Genomic DNA, 6,881 nt, shown 5'->3' on the forward strand with positions numbered 1-6,881 from the left:
ACTTTATCTGGTAGTGTAAATCTAAAATAATTGTATCCATGTAGTTTACGGCAAAGTTTTGTACGGTACAAAATAAACAGTATCTGCAGGTGTAAAGTTAACAATAGCTTTATTGTGCATTTACGGACGTATTCTGTTTAAAATATACATCAGTTTCTGTGAGTATGAAAGCTACAGTATCTTTATTGTGCATGCAGTAAACGGAGGTATTATGTACCAAATATACACCAGTGTCTGTGAGTATGAAAGCTACAGTAGCTTAATTGTGTAGTTAACGGAGGTATTATGTACCAAATATACACAAGAGTCTGTGAGTATGAAAGCTACAGTACCTTTATTGTGCAGTTTACGGAGATATTATGTATCAAATATACACCAGTGTCTGTGAGTATGAAAGCTACAGTATCTTTATTGTGTAGTTTACGGAGATATTATGTACCAAATATACACCAGTATCTGTGAGTATGAAAGCTACAGTAGCTTTATTGTGTAGTTTACGGAGATATTATGTACCAAATATACACTGGTCAGTATCTGTGAGTATGAAAGCTACAGTAGCTTTATTGTGTAGTTTACGGAGGTAGTATGTATCAAATGAACACCAGTGTCTGTGAGTATGAAAGCTACAGTAGCTTTATTGTGCAGTTTACGGAGGTACTATGTACCAAATATACACCAGTGTATGTGAGTATGAAAGCTACAGAAGCTTTATTGTGCAGTTTACCGAGGTATTATGTACCAAATATACACCAGTGTCTGTGAGTATGAAAGCTACGGTAGCTTTGCTGTGCAGTTTACGGAGGTAGTATGTATCAAATGTACACCAGTGTCTGTGAGTATGAAAGCTACAGTAGCTTTATTGTGCAGTTTACGGAGGTAGTATGTACCAAAAATACACCAGTGTCTGTGAGTATGAAAGCTACAGAAGCTTTATTGTGCAGTTTACGGAGGTATTATGTACCAATTATACACCAGTGTCTGGGAGTATTAAAGCTACAGAAGCTTTATTGTGTAGTTTACGGAGGTATTATGGACCAAATATACACCAGTGTCTGTGAGTATTAAAGCTACAGTAGCTTTATTGTGCAGTTTACGGAGATATTATGTACCAAATATACACCAGTGTCTGTGAGTATGAAAGCTACAATAGCTTTATTGTGCAGTTAGCGGAGGTATTATGTACCAAATATACACCAGTGTCTGTGAGTATGAAAGCTACGGTAGCTTTATTATGCAGTTTACGGAGGTATTATTTACCAAATATACACCAATGTCTGCGAGTATGAAAGCTATGGTAGCAGTTTACGGAGGTATTATGTACCAAATATACACCAGTGTCTGTGAGTATGAAAGAAACAGTAGCTTTGTTGTGCAGTTAACGGAGTTATTATGTACCAAATATACACCAGTGTCTGTGAGTATGAAAGCTATGGTAGCAGTTTACGGAGGTATTATGTACCAAATTTACACCAGTGACTGTGAGTATGAAAGCTACAGTAGCTGTATTGTGTAGTTTACGGACGTATTCTATTCCAAATATACACCAGTGTCTGTGAGTATTAAAGCTACAGTAGCTTTATTGTGCAGTTTACGCAGGTATTATGTACTTAATATACACCGGTGTCTGTGAGTATTAAAGCTACAGTAGCTTTATTGTGCAGTTTACGCAGGTATTATGTACTTAATATACACCAGTGTCTGTGAGTATGAAAGCTACAGTAGCTTTATTGTGTAGTTTACGGAGGTATTATGTATCAAATATACACTAGTGTCTGTGAGCATGAAAGCTACAGTAGCTTTATTGTGCAGTTTACGGAGGTATTATGTACCAAATATACACCAGTGTCTGTGAGTATAAAAGGTACGGTTGTTTTATTAAGCAGTTTACGGAGGTATTATTTACCAAATATACACCAGTGTCTGCGAGTATGAAAGCTATGGTAGCAGTTTACGGAGGTATTATGTACCAAATATACACCAGTGTCTGTGAGTATTAAAGAAACAGTAGCTTTGTTGTGTTAGTTTACGGAGGTATTACGTACCAAATATACACCAGTGTCTGTGAGTATAACAGCTACAGTAGCTTTATTGTGCAGTTTACGGAGGTATTATGTACCAAATATACACCAGAGTCTGTGAGTATGAAAGCTACAGTAGTTTTATTGTGCAGTTTACTGAGGTATTATGTACCAAATATACACCAGTGTCTGTAATAATGAAAGCTACCGTAGCTTTATTGTGAAGTTTATGGAGGTATTATGTACTTAATATACACAAGTGTCTGTGAGTATGAAAGCTACAGTAGCTTTATTGTGTAGTTTACGGAGGTTTTATGTATCAAATATACACCAGTGGCTGTGAGCATGAAAGCTACAGTAGCTTTATTGTGCAGTTTACGGAGGTATTATGTACCAAATATACACCAGTGTCTGTGAGTATGAAAGCTACGGTAGCTTTATTGTGTTGTTTACGGACGTATTCTACTATTATTCCAAATATACACCAGTGTCTGTGAGAATGAAAGCTACAGTAGCTTTATTGAGTAGATAACGGAGGTATTATGTACCAAATATACACCAGAGTCTGTGAGTATGAAAGCTACAGTAGCTTTATTGTGCAGTTTACGGAGGTATTATGTACCAAATATACACCAGAGTCTGTGAGTATGAAAGCTACAGTAGCTTTATTGTGTAATTTACGGAGGTATTATGTACCAAATATACACCAGTTTCTGTGAGTATGAAAGCTAGAGTAGCTTTATTGTGTAGTTTACGGAGGTATTATGTACCAAATATACACCAGTGTCTGTGAGTATGAAAGCTACAGTATATTTATTGTGCAGTTTACGGAGGAATTATGCACCAATTATACACCACTGTCTGTGAGTATGAAAGCTACAGTAGCTTTATTGTGCAGTTTACGGAGGTATTATGTACCAAATATACACCAGTGTCTGTGAGTATGAAAGCTACGGTAGCTTTATTATGCAGTTTACGGAGGTAACATTTACCAAATATACACCAGTGTCTGCGAGTATGAAAGATATGGTAGCAGTTTACGGAGGTATTATGTACCAAATATACACCATTGTCTGTGAGTATTAAAGAAACCGTAGCTTTGTTGTGCAGTTAACGGAGGTATTATGTACCAAATATACACCAGTGTCTGTGAGTATGAAAGCTATGGTAGCAGTTTACGGAGGTATTATGTACCAAATATACACCAGGGTCTGTGGGTATGAAAGCAACAGTAGCTGTATTGTGTAGTTTACGGACGTATTCTATTCCAAATATACACCAGTGTCTGTGAGTATTAAAGCTACAGTAGCTTTATTGTGCAGTTTACGGAGGTATTATGTACTTAATATACACCAGTGGCTGTGAGTATGAAAGCTACAGTAGCTTTATTGTGTAGTTTACGGAGGTATTATGTATCAAATATACACCAGTGTCTGTGAACATGAAAGCTACAGTAGCTTTATTGTGCAGTTTACGGGGGTATTATGTACCAAATATACACCAGTGTCTGTGAGTATGAAAGCTACGGTAGCTTTATTGTGCAGTTTACGGTGGTTTTATTTACCAAATGTACACCAGTGTCTGCGAGTATGAAAGCTATGGTAGCAGTTTACGGAGGTATTATGTACCAAATATACACCAGTATCTGTGAGTATTAAAGAAACAGTAGCTTTGTTGTGCAGTTAACGGAGGTATTATGTACCAAATATACACCAGTGTCTGTGAGTATGAAAGCTACAGAAGCTTTATAGTGCAGTTTACGGAGGTAGTATGTACCAAATATACATCAGTGTCTGTGAGTATGAAAGCTGCAGTAGCTTTGATGTGCAGTTTACGGAGGTATTATGTACCAAATATACACCAGTGTCTGCGAGTATTGAAGCTACAGTAGCTTTATTGTGCAGTTTACGGAGGTATTATGTACCAAATATACACCAGTGTCTGTGAGTATGAAAGCTACAGAAGCTTTATAGTGTAGTTTACGGAGGTATTATGTACCAAATATATACCAGTGTGTGTGAGTATGAAAGCTACAGTAGCTTTATTGTGCAGTTAACGGAGGTATTATGTACCAAATATACACCAGTGTCTGTGAGTATGAAAGCTACAGTAGCTTTATTGTGCAGTTTACGGAGGTATTATGTACCAAATATACACCAGTGTCTGTGAGTATGAAAGATACAGTAGCTTTATTGTGCAGTTTACGGAGATATTATGTACCAAATATACACCAGTGTCTGTGAGTATGAAAGCTACAGTAGCTTTATTGTGCAGTTTACGGAGGTATTATGTACCAAATATACACCAGTGTCTGTGAGTATGAAAGATACAGTAGCTTTATTGTGCAGTTTACGGAGGTATTATGTACCAAATATACACCAGTGTCTGTGAGTATGAAAGATACAGTAGCTTTATTGTGCAGTTTACGGAGATATTATGTACCAAATATACACCAGTGTCTGTGAGTATGAAAGATACAGTAGCTTTATTGTGCAGTTTACGGAGGTATTATGTACCAAATATACACCACTGTCTGTGAGTATGAAAGCTACAGTATATTTATTGTGCAGTTTACAGAGGTATTATGTACCAAATATACACCAGTGTCTGTGAGTATGAAAGCTACAGTAGCTTTATTGTGCAGTTTACTGAGGTATTATGTACCAAATATACACCAATGTCTGTAATAATGAAAGCTACAGTAGCTTTATTGTGCAGTTAACGGAGGTATTATGTACCAAATATACACCAGTGTCTGCGAGTATTGAAGCTACAGTACCTTTATTGTGCAGTTTACGGAGGTAGTATGTACCAAATATACATCAGTGTCTGTGAGTATGAAAGCTGCAGTAGCTTTGATGTGCAGTTTACGGAGGTATTATGTACCTAATATACACCAGTGTCTGCGAGTATTGAAGCTACAGTAGCTTTATTGTGCAGTTTACGGAGGTATTATGTACCAAATATACACCAGTGTCTGTGAGTATGAAAGCTACAGTAGCTTTATTGTGTAGTTTACGGAGGTATTATGTACCAAATATACACCAGTGTCTGTGAGTATGAAAGCTACAGTAGCTTTATTGTGTAGTTTACGGAGGTATTATGTACCAAATATACACCAGTGTCTGTGAGTATGAAAGCTACAGTAGCTTTATTGTGAAGTTTACGGAGGTATTATGTACCAAATATACACCAGTGTCTGTGAGTATGAAAGCTATGGTAGCTTTATTGTGCAGTTTATGGAGGTCGAGAGTGTGAAAGATACAATAGCTTTATCAGTATTTTATTGTCGTATAAATCGGTGACGAGAGTTCCCGGTAACAAACGCCCAGTTCTTGCGTGAGTGAAATTACAGTATAGAAGCCAGTGTGAAATATTTATGCAGTGTACAAGTTTTGTGTCTGCTATGCAGTAAAGTATAAAATCGGAAATTAGTAAGGGTCTATAATTAAAATTTAAACTATAGATTAGTAATTGCCTACTACGGAATGGCTATTTGTCTGGCCATTGCAATGCGCTTGTCATATAATGTGAATTCAGAAGCGCGTGTAATATTATCTTCAGTAGCACCAAAGGGGCGCGTGTAATGATTGTAATCCGATCACTGGTTTTCAATTTTGATATAATTGCTGAATACGGCGATATCAATATTTGAGATATATTTACTTGTTTTCGGAATTTGCTAATGGAACACGCCGGATAGTATGAACTTCAAAATATGAAACAATCTTATAAAAGGGAACCAAAAAATTGAAATCACAACGAAAATGGGAAATAAAAGATAATTGATCGGAGAACTATAGCCTGTTTACAAAAATTATTCGACTCGCTACAGTTGTGTAAATGGTGGAAACTTGAAGTTGGGATGTTGGATATAATAATTGAATTTGTTTCTTTGATGGAAAAAATATACTATAGTAGTAAACACAAGTTTTCGATTCCCAAATTTTCAGGGATTGTACTTTCGGTTCTCCCTTGACCCCATTTGCGAGTATGGTTTTGAAAAACGGAGGGGGACGAGAAATGGCTGACTCGTGTTACGACACCCTTGTATGTATATAGATTCCGAAAAATAGCAGGCTAATGTCGCTACAAGAAGGTAGTAATGGGGGTACCTTCATAACGTATAACGGTAAAAATTCTTGCCAAATGACGTTAACGATAATTTTTAGTGCATGACGATAAAATGTACTTTCTTTTAGACGATAAAAAAAATCATCTGAATTTGACGAATCACGCTATTTTTTTTCTCCCAAAAATAACGGTGACGATCATTATTTGAGACATCTGACGAATCACGATAAGGATATTTTGACGAATCACGCTAAAATTTTAACCAATTTGACGCTAACGGTAGCCGATAATGACCGTTTGACGCCTGACGCTAAAGCACATTACCACCCTCCTACAAGGCAGCACTCGCACCCGCAAAGTGGAAATGGATTTATTTAAGTTGCAATAACTTGTTTCCCAATCCACTATAAATAAACATGTTAAGACTAAAATTAACTTTACGGGGATATCAGTTGCATTACTACGGTATAAATATCAAATCTCGACTGTTACCCAATCTCGACTGGTCTCCCACAGTATACTTACAGTGATCTCTTGTGCTTATTAATATCTTCATTGAGAATTTCCATGTTTTTCACACTTGTAAGAATTTCTTTCCACTTTTCACTGATTTTCTTTCGAATGCCTGTGCAACCAATATCCGGAAGTTTAATTTCCTCGTCCGAACATTTCGGCGGATTGTCTTTGGTCTCCAAATTCATCTTGTTGATTTGTTTACATTATCATTTGACGACACATATAGGAATACATTTATGGTGATGCTATGAGATACACGTTATGGCGGAATAT

Source organism: Mytilus edulis, chromosome 10 (genome assembly GCF_963676685.1).
Source record: "Mytilus edulis chromosome 10, xbMytEdul2.2, whole genome shotgun sequence".
In the NCBI taxonomy this organism is placed as follows: Eukaryota; Metazoa; Mollusca; class Bivalvia; order Mytilida; family Mytilidae; genus Mytilus; species Mytilus edulis.